Below are 14,523 nucleotides of genomic sequence, written 5' to 3'. Positions count from 1 at the left end.
GATTGTAAATTGCCCATCAAAAGTTCATTACTTCCTTAAGCACATCAGTAATTTCTAAACAGAGAATTTTTAAAGAGGAAACAAAAAATTTCATATCTTTGTTTTTGTTTTGGTTATTTTTGTGGCAGTTGAACTGTATTACTTAATTTTCATGCATTCCATAAGGTAAATTTATGTGATTTCTTTGCTATGATTTGATGGACCTTTCCAAATAGATTGCTGGAACTTAGAAAAACTATCTGAAAATTCAGTACTGGAATATTTCAAGTCATAAGGTGAAAATGTTTTTCTTGGTAAAACTGCTAATTAAATCCAAGAAACTGAGTAGTCACAAAAATTATGGCTGAAAATAATTCATCCCATAGTTTTGAGAACAACTTACAGGCAACATTTATACATTCATTATGTCTCTAGTTCAGAGTTAACATTTTATTTAATTAAAGTTCATTACAAGATAAATATTGTTTTCCACACAGCTTTTACATAACACAAAATATTGTCTCCTACAAAGAAAAGTGGCTTTTGTTATGAATTATGTCTTTGGCTTTCTGTAGGCATCAAATAATTACCTACAAAATAGTCCTCTCCATTTGTACATGTCAGAAACCTGTGCATGCAAAATCAATCAAGATTCCTATCACGCTGTCCTGAATCATGTCTTTATTAGATTACTTTGGAGCTGGATGAGTCACACTGCAAGACAATGACTGCAAGGTGGGAGAGCTGCATGCCATGACATTGGCTGGATGGCCTGTTCAGAGCTGCTCTCATTTCTCCTTTCTCCAGCAGTTGGTATTGGCTACTTCAGGTGTTGCTGTCTTCTAGACAGAGCAGCAAACATACTGAATGGATTTCAATACGGTAAAATGATCTCTTTTTCTTGTCTTTTCACATACTGTATGACCTCATAAAAAAATAAGTGCTCATGGGCATAGGTTTCTTGATTTCTCTTTGGTGTGACTTATAAAAGCATCTTAGGGCTTTGTATTTCACAACTTGATAAGCTTAGATTTTAATACTTGAAAACTGTGAGCTGTACAAAAGGTTTTATAAAATCTAGTTGTGAGACAACTCATAAACTGAGCCAGACTACAAAAAAATACAAGGCTGCAAGGAATGGCAGCCATTGATTTAGGTGGAGAGCAAATTTCAACTACATTATATGAAATTAATGCAAATTTTTAGACATGCCAGAATAAGTGGAATTAATCCTTCCCCTAGAAAATATTTACCCTATTTGATATTTTATGTGGTACTTTTTAAGAAGAGAAAAAGGGCAAAACAAGGATATTCACAAGAACAGAAGTTAAATGTTCTGACTTTCTACCATCAGAGGGTTTACAATTGAAAAGTCCAATATTTAGAACATGCTATCCTTTTAAGTTATAAACTAACTAACTAATGTATTTTAATTGTGTTTTTTAAAGATTACTGGCTGTGTTCCCAGATTTCACTATGGTAAGTGAGCTACTGATCTTTCACAGTCATCAAATACATGCCATAAAATATTTCTGTCAGTGCTGTAGACTTTGCATGTTCTTATTGTATGAATATGAGGATGTCTGGTGTACTTAACTTAAAGCCTTGTTTGCATAACATGAATTTACATGCCTTCCATTTATGTCTATTTTGTCTCACTCTTCATAACTGCTTTATTTTGTAAGTTTTCTTCAGGAAGGCATTTTTAGGGCTTGAGATGCTCCCTTTAGTTAAACCAGAGCTTGCTTTAGATAAATAGGATTTACTTTTCCTTTCAAACTTAATTACTTTTCAGAATCATGATCAATTTCCCGCCTTGCTTGCTTGAGGGGAGTGACACTGTAGGAGACCCTTATGTATTTGCTTTGTAATAAGCCTTTATTCATACACTTCAGGCTATACAATCAGCTCCCCCGCTCCAGAGTGTTTGCCCGTGTGTGGCTGCAGCCACAGGCCTGCAGATTGGAATGCTGATGATGGGCACCAAAAGTGCTGAGGAACGGATCTGTGTGGAGGAAAGCAATAATCTGGCTGTGACTGTCCATGGGTCTTATTATATAAAATGAAACTACCTTTGATGGGCCTCTATTTTGCTTTTTTTTTAGTAGAGATTTCCTACATAATACCCTACCTAAAAAATTTCATTTTAAGGTTCTCTTTTTTATTTGTTATAAAAATATTGTGTAACAGGAGTAATTTTTTTCTCTAGTAAAAAGACATACTAATTCGAGATCCTGATAGTTCAAATAGGGTGTTTTCTTGTTGAAACAAGCAGTTTTATGTTTCGACTTCTCATTTATCATTTTTGTCTGTTTTAAAATAACATCAATTTTAAAGCATTAATTTGGTTCCTAGGGAATAAAAGTTTATGGAAAGCTACAAATATTATCTATAGTTTCGCTATGACAGTAATATTTCACATGAGTAAAAATCCAGTAATAATAACATTAATGGAAATCCCCTTGTTTTCCCCGGACCTGTGTGAAGACTTATTTGGGGCAGGGTGAGGGAGCACTAAAAATGCTGCAATCCTACTGGAAAACAATTTAGTTTGCGTGCTACTGCTTCTTAAAAGTCAGCTTCTTGCCAATTTTACTGGGTATCTAGAGTGATTTTCATGGTTGGACTTCTTTAAATGGACCATAACATAACCATGTAGCAGAAGGAATAGTCTTTGCCTTTTCACCCAAATGTCATTTAATAGAAATGGATAAAACAAGGAGGCCCATGTTCAAAGGTCTCTCCTTGAACATAGAAATACTTCTGGTCCTTAATAAAACGATATGTTGTAGGCTTCTTCATTTAAAGGTTAGAATCATGTAATGGTTTGGGTTGAAAGGAACTTTAAATATCATCTATTTCCAACCCCTCCTACCATGGGCAGGGACACCTCCCCTAGACCAGGTTGCTGAGAGCCCAATCCAGCCTGACCTTGAACATTTCAGGGATATGGCATTTACAGCTTCTTTGGGCAACCTGTTCCAGTGCCTCACTACCCTCACAGTGAAAAAGTCAAAGCAAAAGGAAAAATTTGTAAGAAGATAGAGTAAATGATCCTTCAGTGTTTCTTTCCACCCTGTGTGAAAACTCTCTTCCGTAATTTTGGCTGCTTGTCCTTGCAGTGGGAGAGTAGGATAGTAATTTGTCTTTGCTTTATTACAATCTCAAAAAAAGAAAAGTAATTTTGACTAAATTCTAGTATTGTGCAAACCAAATACTTAAAACACAAACATTGGGTTAAATTAAATTTCCATTGAGATTTCCATCTCAAGGACTGTAGTGTCTTAATTACAGATTGCCAAAAGGCCTGTTTTTGAACATTTCCTGTTATCTGTCTTGAATGTATGCTTGAATAAAAGTCTTCAGAAAAGGTCTTCAGACAATATAGAGATGGAAAGAGAGTATTTATTAGCTACAAGCTGTTTTGTTTCCCATTGAGCCATTAACACTTACCAAAAGTTTTAAAGCTGAATTTTTTACCTAACAATGGGTTTTCTATCACTTTCCTTCAACTAAGTGCACTGTGATAGGAAGCTTTCCCTGTGGACTTGATCTAAATTTAAATTAATGTGTGCCTCAAACCACGAGGTGTTCTGTCTCTAAAGATCTGACAATTCAGTCCAGGAATAGGGTGGCACATCTGTGAAACTGGATGAGCTCATTTGTTCTCCAGAGAGGGTGAGGGCTTCATAACAACTTTACTGATTGTCCCTTGAAAATCATGCCAACTTCAAAAGAGTAAGCATTTCTCCAGGAGGATTATACAGAAACAGAAATTAATGATAAAATTGACTGGGTGGCACAACTTGTCCATTTCCAGTGCCTGCTCATCGTTGCATAAAGATTAGAGAGGTCCATTAAGAGTATCTTTTAGTTAGTCAAATACAGTAACTCCTCCATATTTTCCAGGTTTACTAAAATTTAGGATGGGCCTTACAGTTTTTAACCTATTAGTCTCTATTTTCATCATGGTTATGTATGCGAAATCTGGTCTCTACTGAGAAGACTCTTGTTCTACAGCAAAGGATCCTGGTCCTTGCGTACAAAACAGGTGGATTTTAGTCCAACAGACACATATAAACAATTACTCATTTATAAATTATGGGGCTTTTTTCACTCACATATAATGCATAGTAAAGATACTCTTGTTTTGGTTAAATGTAGTTCTTTTTTACTTTAGTACAAACTTAAGTATTTTACTTAAAACTAATTAGTATACAACAGACCGAGGGATTTTTTCATGGAAGTCCTTAAAATATGTTTCCTGAGTATAGCTACATTAATGTTTATATTTGATAAATTTATGCAACTTCACAGGGACAATTATTCCTTTCTGTAGCATGGTTCAAAATGGTTTTCATGAAAATAATAGTTACAGAGAGTGGTTTTAAAATATGATAATGAAATAATGGTGCAGATGTCATCTTCACAGTGACAACAGGAGAATGAACCAAAGCCTGCAAGACAAAATGGGATACAAACAAATTCTTGTGATATGAACAGAAAACAGAAAGCTGTCTGTGACTGGGGCTTCTTTTCCCTTTTAATGCAGCTTTTTAAAATTTCTATTAAGGTAAGTCAGGTAGACTATAAAATAATACTGAAAATCAGTTCCAAGAAGAATTAGCTCCCATTGTTACTGGGAAACCACCAATGGCATTTAATTCCAATTCCCATCCAGAGACAAAAAAAAAAAAAAAAAAAAAAAAAAGAAGAGAAGGAAAAATGTATTCCCAGCATTTCCAAGAGAAAAAGCTCTTAGTGCTCTTGCTTTCCATTTTCAGTCATTTAAACTACTGTCTTGGAACAATGGATCTTGCTATATTTTGAAAAGAAGTTAATTGAACTTGTATAAATGAAATTCCCCTACTGCAGTAGTGCCTCAAGCTAGCTATGACAGGAAGACTTAGAACATGAAAATTGCAATCAAATTTCTAAATCAGTATTTCTAAATTTGATACCTTCTATTATTGCAAATATTTGGAGATATTAAAAAAAAAAACTCTAAAGCAAACTGAACTCCTTAGTATTTCCATGAAGCAATAATTTTTTCTTTATTTTTGTTTGCAGAGCAGTCATTTTTATTTGCCACTAGTGATTTCATTTTCCTTCTGTGAATTAATGGGTAAAATATAAAGACATGAGAAAATAGATAACTTTATTGCTTCAACCCCATTACTGCAGCGTGGGAATTCATCAAAGTCCCATTTCCTCATGTATAGATATTGCATGTTTAACCTTATTGCTCACATTACAGTTACATGAAGATCTTTTATAATTTTTTCTTAAGTAGGGTATCACCTTTTCCTGTGGTGTATAAGAGGAGGCTAAAGTGAGATCCTGGAGAGCTTTTTCTTTGGGATCTGTCAATCAGTCCAGAATTCTGTCCAAAAAATTTGTATAGTGAGGAGGGCAGGAAAAAATATGAAGGTCATTATTTTTGCAAAAATGTTGAAAGGGTTGGCAAACTGAACAATTATGCATTAGGATGCTCCATGTATATTTGCATTTGAGTTTTGATAATTTTGGAATTTGTGATTTTATTAAATGCTATAATATAATGGAAGAAATTTCTTGATGAGTGTTTCCAATGCATTGGCTTTTACGATATAGCAGTTATGTAAACAACTAATTTTTCTTCTGCGCTTATCTAAATTCTCGTGCTACCAAAGTCCATAGATTTCCTGTTGTCAGCATTTCTGTCACTAAGCATATTTGACAAATGATCTTCTCCATTTTCAACTTTTTCAGTTGTGAGACAAATCATACAATATTTTGTACAAATGCAATCGTAGTTAATCTATACATCTAATGTGGTTTTTTTAGTAAGACCTGAACTTTTGCTTATGAATAATGAAGAAGACAAAAATGCACCTTTGCAGATTATCTAGAGGCAGGTGTTTATGTGAAAAATAGGACAAACCTGCACCTCTTTTTAACAGTAAAGAAGAAAATACTTTTGAAGTTCCAATTCACAAGTCTCTATTGACAACTTTGTGTTCGCATTTTTTTCTGTGATATCACACATGACACGCCTTATTTTTCAGTATTTCTATTTCTCAGTATTCAAAGTGATATATCTAAATTCTGATGTATTTTCTCATGCTGAAAACCTCATGCTTATGTTTCAGGATTAAAAATAGCAAAACACAATGAACACCATAGCTGGAATTTCTCCAGGTGAACTCAAATGTTCAAAAGTTCTTAAATGTTTGAATCTCAGCTAATCATTAAAGGAAAGGAACAGGAACCTTTTCAACTGAATAATATCTTCAATTTTTTATACCTATTTTAGGATGAGATTAATCATTTTCCTGAAATTCACACATTTCTGCACACAGCATATAAAGGCTGTGTCAGATGGCTAATACTAAGATATCTAACATTTGGACAACTGAAAATAAGGCATGATGAACTGCATCTATAATTGGTTAGAGCGGGAATTGTTTGGAACTTAGGAGCCAAAATGTATTAAATTTTCAGTCTCCCTCTGGGCCACTGTGGGAGAGAATGGCAAAATCCCTTCTTCCAGTAAATTTATCAGATCACTAAAGAATGTTAAATTTAGTCCTTACAGAAATAAAAAAAAGGAAATATGAAGGATTGAGCCATTGACTTCTCTGAACTGTTAAAAAGGATTTGAATTGAGTGTATCTTGCAGTTACTGCAGTTTTCAGCAACAGAAATCTGCATGAGGGAAATTGTCCATCCTCAGTCATATGCTAAACAAACCAGAAAATTATATCTGATGGTGTTCCAGAGAAGTATCATCTCCAACACAGTAGAGGCATGTTGTACTTTTCTACTCAGATTTTAACCCAATGATTGGTCAGATTTTGTGTTGTATCCAATGATTTGTCAGATTATATATACATATAAAAAATCTACATGTATATGTATAAACTGTGTTGTCCCTGAATTTTGGACAATATTCCAAGATTAATGTGCTACTTTACACTGGGTTAAATTGCTGATGGCATAAATTGGCCACTATACTGGAGATAAAATTCTCTAAGTGCAGAGTGTTAGTATTTCTGAAAGGATATCACACCATTAAAAAGAAGCAAATGTTATCTATATGAAGCGCAGAAGCCAAGTTAGGAATTTCACATTATACTGCAGACTCTTGTTCCATGTGGAGAAGCAGACCAGTACCCACAGGTATCTCTTACAGTGTTAAGTGGGCTTTCACATACTCTGTAGTAAGGATGTTTCAAAAGAAAAGTTTTCATCAACTTGTTGAATGTCATTTCCTCTAAGTCCAAATCAAAATTGTGAGTGTGTCTGTTATGGCAAATTAAAAGTTGCATTTATTTCTTGCCCTTTTGTATCATTTGAATAATTTCTATAGCCAGTCTTCTGTTTGAAAAAATCTGTGCTTTTCATTTTCATGAGAAATTCTGAGATTTGCACATACTCCGGCAGCCAAAAGAGAACAGCCTTAATTGACCTTTGGAAAAAGCAATATGAAATCAGTTGCAAATTTAAACTCTTGAGTGTGAGAAAGCAATGGCTTGTGGAAAATACCTAAGAAGAGAGGAAAACCCTGGTCTGTGACAATGGACAGGAAGGAAAAGGCAGTCTCTTCTGGAGGTCCAAGCTGCAGTTTGGGGAGGCCACAAGCATACATTTTATGGAAAATGCCCTGTCTTACAAAGTTAAGTGGTATCTGTCTTCTGTTTCTGTGTCTGTCTGTGTAAACAATTAGTTATGGTACAGGGTGAAACAACAACAACATAATCTACACCAGTCTTGACAGAGAGGTTTTCCTCCTTTTTTTTTTTTTGGTCTGTATTATATGCCCCAATTCTCTGCATGCTGTGTGGCACGCAGTTGTCTTTTTAAGGACAGGCAATAGACATATGGCTTGTCAGTAATAAAATATTTTGTGGAGAGGATACAGCTGTTTCTAGTTTAATATCTGCCATCTGAAAGTGTCTGTATCACACAGAAAAGGCAAAAGAGAGAAACATTATCTCTGGGAAGCATACCAACACTGTTTCTAGCAAATCATTTCTAAATCTAGACATGTGGTATAAACTGATAAACATCCTTTACTTATTGTCCTGAACATACTTATTTTATTTCAATCTTTTCCAGCAGTCTGACTGCTTGGTTTCATCCTTTATAACTAAATTTAGCACTGATTGACCCAAGAAATCAAAGAGATGCCTAAGGTACTCATGTGAGATATATATTTTGTATAATCTAATTCTACCTCTGTGATATTTTCCAACTTTATGTCCTTCCCTTGAAGGGACTTATGGTGCTTCAGATCTGGGATCTTCCCATCAGTAACTGATATATTATAAAGGACATCTGTCGTTCTCTTGATCCTAACCACTGCTAGTGGCTGCTAGCCAAACAGACATCAAAACCAGCAATTTTTCATTACCTCGTTATTATCTCAGAATGCTGGAAGTCCTGCTCAAAGGCATGAATTTAAAAGATGTGAACAAAATCATAAATGGAGCATTTCTCATTGCAGAATATTTAATGGCTGCCATATCTTCTGTTGTCTAGAATTAGGTAGGGCTGGGTCAGTTAAGGTCTTATACTCCTAAAATCTTCAGAGACCTGCCCTCAGCTGAGGACTGCAGAACAGTCTGTAAGATTTTTCAGCTCTATAGGAAGAGTCAGGTGCCTCAGGGTGAAATGGAAGGAGGTGCAATTCTGATTTCAGACCTAGCCTAGAAATCAACAGGACAGACACTGGTTGAAAATCTACCCAGAGCAGCACCCTTGGCACTTCCTTTAGGGATTAGGGATAATGTTGCTATGGGGTAATTGTTCAGACATTACAGCAATCTCCCATGATGCAGAAGACCTATTCTATAAGGCTTGCCCAGCCATGGAGAGCACTAACCAATTTCCCCCATGTTACAGGAATGGACTACATTTTTGAGGTGAAGGTACAATTTGAACCAGGAAAGAAAGTGTTCTCCCTGCGAAAATTGGATGGCTCTCCCCTTGAATGAACAATACCATATTATTATTATTATTTTTCTTTTTTTCTTTCCATCTTTGAATAGTTTCCATAACAGAATTTGGATTTTATGGCACAAGGTATCAGCAGTTTGTTGCATTCTAATCAAACTTTTTGTGCTGTCTTTACAGTTGGCTGCTAAAATTAAAATACCCCCTGCCTTCCCTGACGTAATCCCAGAGGTATTGCTAAGAATGCTTACACTGATACAGCTGATTTAAGTACATTGGAATTACATCAGCTATACTGGTGTCAAACTGCACCTACACAGATGCGTAACTCTTCTATCACAGGAGATACTGATTCAGTATGTGCTGGATGTTATAAATAGATAACATCCAGTTTGTATACAGCCCTCAGTGAATAGAGAAGGGCCTTCATAGTACTTGAAAGCAGTAAGATTCAGTATCTTTGTGTTTATTTGAATTTACCTCCCTTGGGCAATGGCCAGTTTTGAAAATTAACCAAGAAAATGCTTTGGTTTCACATGTTTAACTCTGAAAGCCTGTATATTTCATATCTTCTGGGGGAGTATAATATTCATGAGAAAATGAACTCAGATTTCTCTTTTGAGGCTAAATGATACTGGTGATGGATATTTTACTGGAAAGAGACTTATATAACACCAGTGACCTGAATATTCAGTATAGGGTCAATAAATTTTCTTTGTCAAAGATAAAATATTAGTTTTAATTCTAATGGGACATGCTGAAATGCAGTTAATAATATTTAATTATTTGAGATTTACCAAGTGGGTGACAAAATCCTCTCCTTGCACTGCCAGTCAAATTTTCTGTTCCCATAGGCTCTCATGGATTGATAGGCTTTAAAACCTGTGTACTACATCTTTTGTTCTCAGCTCACAGCTGATGCAGTTGCCAATAACTTGTGTTTGTCTCTAGTATACATGTTGAGAAAAGGTAGACTCCCAGTAGGCAGTTCTCATTGACCTTGACCAATCTCTCCTGTTCTCATGCTGGAGATCATTTCTCCCTCTGTAGGGCCCATACAACTGCTGGCAGGGACCAGGCACGAAATATGGACACTGGAATATGGCATGAAATTTGTCCTCCTTTTTCTAAACTGCTTAATTTTACTGATTCTTTATTGAAGAATGTGATCCAGCAGCTGTTTATATAGGAGGTGGAAGAAAACAGCACCACAGGAATGGTGAAAAGCTGTTCACAAATGAAAGATAGGAGTAATACTGGAAGCAAGAAGGAGAAAGGTTATTTCTCTGGAAAATACAGCATAGAAGGACACCTTTGCATATCCAGGTCTTTTTCTGAGGATGAAAATGGGAAAACTGAGCTTTTCTCTTCCCTGACTGCTCTTCAGGTTAATTACTGCCACTGTTAAAGGACTGTGCATTCAACACAGGGTAGCACTTCTGTTGTATTTAGAGTACAGGCGTACTATAGGCTAGCAGAAATTAATAATTTTTGAATATTCTTTGATTGCCTCAGACCTAGTGGGAGGATGTACCATATGAAAATTTAGACAGGGAGGCAAAGTTATTGTTTTTTTTCTAATCTCATCTATTCTAGGCTGTGTCTCCAAGTTTTATTCCATTTTCAAACACTTTCTAGCTGTCATGCCAGAAACAGTGACCTATATTTTTATTTTATCCTAGATTTTATTCTTTCCTTTTTATTATTTTTGAACCAATGTGTATAGTGTGCATTTTATTGATAAAAGTTTAATAGTCATGTTTTAAAAGCCTTCAGCTTTATATAACCGATTACTATGTTGTAATAAAAGTAAAATACAAACCACAAGAGACACAGTGGAAGATATTGCCATACTTTTAATGTGCCCCAAGTAATGAATAGGCACTTGAAATAACTGAAAACAAAAAGTACACAGATAAGCATAAGCATGCTATGGTAATTCATTTTGAGATACCAGTGAAAAGTCATTGAGAAAGTGAATAATTATGGATTTGATGGATGTTTGAATGGAGGCCACAGAAGCAGTAAAGGTATTGGAGAGGGGGTTTATTTCCTACTAAACAGGTGCCTATGTGGACTCCTTTGCTTGTGTTCCTGGTTTCAATCCTATTGAAACATTTCATTTTGACTTTGATTTTTCTTCAAATTATATTGATTTTGCTTAGTCTATTATAAATCATGATTTGTGTTCATTATTGAGTACAGACTTATCTGTATTGATGTGTGCTAGACTGACCACTATTAAATAAATTCTGCAGATACATAGATAATTGCTTTTGTTTAAGAATGCTAACTCTTCCTTTTATTCCATTGTTAAATCTTTGGATGTAATTGTAGTTCAAAATAAATAGACACTTTAAAATGTCCTAATTTTCATTTGGAAGAAGACTTTTGTTTTTCTATTCAGCATTAAATAAATTATCAAATGAAAAGGATGGGAAAATAACAACAATTTTCATATAGCTTTGAGATTTCACTGTGTTGCAAGTCTTTCACAGGAACAAATTAACACATTGTCATACTATTAAAAATAATTTTGTAATTTAAATACACCCAGTTAAATTTATGGAGGTCAGTAAATTTGGACACTTCTTTAAATCTTTAGCACTTTGTTATTGCAGTTATAGTGTTCTTGTTACATAGGACTATTTCATTTTACATTAATTCTGGAGTGTAATAAATAGCCTGAAAAAGAATATCATAAATGAAGTAATTAGGTGGAAATTAAAGTCAGCATTTACAGAAACAGAGGAACTTCTCTGATTCCCATCTGACATACTCTCCAGATTTCATGTTCATTGTCCAAAGTACAGGCACAAGGTTTCACTTAAAAATATAATTTCTTTTATATTGACAACATGATTCTTACCCTAATGTTATTTTCAGAAACATCTGAGTCATCTTAACAGGAACTATTTAAAAAGTGTACCAGAAACAGGGATCCAACTATTTCTAACAGTTACCAGCAAAGCTGCATAATTATTCAAAGTAAACAATATTATTTGCTGTTTTCCCTTTCTGCTGTTTCCCACAAAAGCCACACATTTTTGCATCAATCAAGTATATTTAGGGGGAAAAAAAAGTGTCATTCCCATTTTTGTGTTCCTCCTCTACACACTGCAGTTGATAATCTTTCTAGGCACTATTCTCCAAAACACCATATCAAACGACTAGCACAGGATGAGTCTGATTATTTATCATTCATCACTGCACCTAGAGATTGCTGTGATTAACTCCTGGTCATGCCTGTGCTTGTAGGAGCTGTGTGATGTTTTTAAGATCTGTCCATGTTTCCTCATTCCCACTCCATGCCAGCTCTGGTTTCCATCTCACCTTTATCCTCACTTATGACTTTCACAGCAAAGGAATATGAGGACATAGGCATAGATAACTAATTTTAAATCCTTGCTGTGGGTTGCTGATGGTGGGATTTCCAGAAGAGCTGATGTTTTTCCTCTTCCTCCCCTTAAAAAATTCAGCAAGATTTGTAACCACTTGATCCTCTTGGTGACAAAACAATCATATTCCATCTCTAGCAGTTTTTAAAGCATCCAATTTGCACAAAAGAGAAGTACTGAATAGAAGTGGGAAAGGACTGCTCTCAGAGTAACTCATACTAATGCTAGGAAGACTGCGTACTAAACATATTGTAAATTGATTAACTATTGGAATGATCCACATAAATATCCTCCACTAATTTGAAAATTGCTTGACCATTGATCTGCCAACAGTGGTTTAGATCTAAAATATTCTGTTAGGAATAGCATGACTTAATTTCTATGATTGTGTATTCTTATTTATTTACACACTGTAGCAATTTATCATAGAAAAACCATATGGCAGCCATAACCTTGAGCAGATTATGTTCAAGAATTTTCAACTCCAAACTGAAACAAAGTAAGATTCTATTTCATGCAGATGTATTCTCCAAGTTGTTAAATTGCTTTCTAGGAAATGCATGTTGGATCTTCCAAAAAATGTATGCTTTTTCCTCTCGTTAGATGTATTGGCAAACTGAACAGACAGTTTTTATGCTGCTGCTGAAGAATCTTTTTTCACTTCTCTCTATAAAGTTATATTCATAACTGAGATAAAGCATAACACCTCAGCCCTCCTCAAACATCATATTTTGGTTTTATGCATTTACTTTGAGTAGGTAGTTTCTCTTGAGCTATAGCACACTAACAGCTGCTGATAAAATTATATCTATGGAAAAGTAAATATATCCTTTTCCTTATTCCCTTGTATTTTTATTAATTTAGTTAATTTGATTTTATACTGGTATGTCTAATGTTGTCACGCATGTAAAACAACTGTAAAAATTCCATAGACTCTTCCCACACTCTTTAAAAATTGAGTTTATCTTCTACCCACCACATAACCTTTTTCATTTGAGCCAGTTCTCACAAGGTCTGCCAAAACTCTTACCACAGATAAATCTTTTATATTTTTCCCGGTCCGGAATATCAGCCTTTTAGCAATCATTAAGCTTCTATATATCTATTTTGATGATGCTTTAGGGATGCTTTTAATTCCCAAAATGTCAGACCAAATGCAAACAGAAGGTTCTGAGCATATTTTGCTTCCAATTATTTGACATTATGGACTTAAATTATTTACTTTTTCATTCTGAGAAGATGGTTATGGCCTCTTCTAGAAGTTAAGGATGTTAGCTCTTAAATGTTTTCTCTAGCATATGTACTTTCTTTTCCAGTTTGAGAAGAAAATTCCATAGCAACTTCCAGATTACAATAACTTCCTAGAGGAGAAACTATACTGGTAGAAAAATGGCATGAAATTTATGCTGGATTATCTCCATGAATGACATTAGGTTTGGATGGACAGTTTAAGTGAAAGTTTAGAAATTTAATGGACAGTGTATTTATTTTTTACTTTCTTTTACTACAGTTTTGTTATAAAGGAAAGGAAGAATCTCTTTCACAGAACTTTCAATGGTCCAAGATGAAAAATGTGAGTTATATTTACTTTATATAGATTGGAAGTTAGGAATAATGTACCTTCTCCTGTGAAAAAGCCCATAGTATTTTTAACACAGAGAATTTTTAAGCACAAGGAATGTATTTTGTAAAGGGTTATAAACTCAGTACAATATGCCACATACAAAACAGTATTTGATATACTGTAAGATATTACTGTTAATATATTCATACTGCACTAAACTATCAGAAATATGCTGATGTGGCACAATGCACTCACTTTGCCCAGGATTCATCTGACTTCAATGTCTTCCATGGAGATACAATAAATCTATTTAAGGGGCCACTACAACAATGTATCTCACCAGAACACCTTTAAACCAGATCATTCAATCAATCACACACACCCCAGCTGAATCTTACCTGTTTTACCAGTGCTATAACTTACAGTAGCTTCATCTGTCCTTCCAAGAACAAAAATAACTGTTTGGGAAAGCTTAGGAAAACAACAAAGAAAGTAGAAATAATGAATGATTGGGGAAAACTTCTTGATTAAGAAGCTGTGAAGGACAATGAATAATGGAACTGGCTGTCAGGAAGGACATAAATCTGATTTAAATCTTTTACTAGACAAAATACTAAGCTTGTACTGAAAAGTTCCAGACTTACT

At 34.7% G+C, this 14,523-nt stretch overlaps 1 long non-coding RNA gene across 1 annotated transcript in view; it reads left to right on the top strand.

Annotated features, from left to right (window-relative positions):
• Window positions 1-11,281, top strand: part of LOC116440817 — a 63,053-nt gene extending 51,772 nt beyond the window's left edge. The window contains exons 6-8 of the long non-coding RNA XR_004238772.1: window positions 668-861; window positions 1,428-1,458; window positions 4,412-11,281. This is a non-coding gene — a long non-coding RNA (uncharacterized LOC116440817). The remainder of the gene's footprint in view (window positions 1-667; window positions 862-1,427; window positions 1,459-4,411) is intronic.
• Window positions 11,282-14,523: the final 3,242 nt, after the last annotated feature.

The sequence above is a fragment of the Corvus moneduloides genome, chromosome 3 (assembly GCF_009650955.1).
Source record: "Corvus moneduloides isolate bCorMon1 chromosome 3, bCorMon1.pri, whole genome shotgun sequence".
Taxonomy (NCBI): domain Eukaryota; kingdom Metazoa; phylum Chordata; class Aves; order Passeriformes; family Corvidae; genus Corvus; species Corvus moneduloides.
The sequence above is the reverse complement of the archived record's forward strand: the minus strand, read 5'-3'. Positions and strand labels throughout refer to the sequence as shown.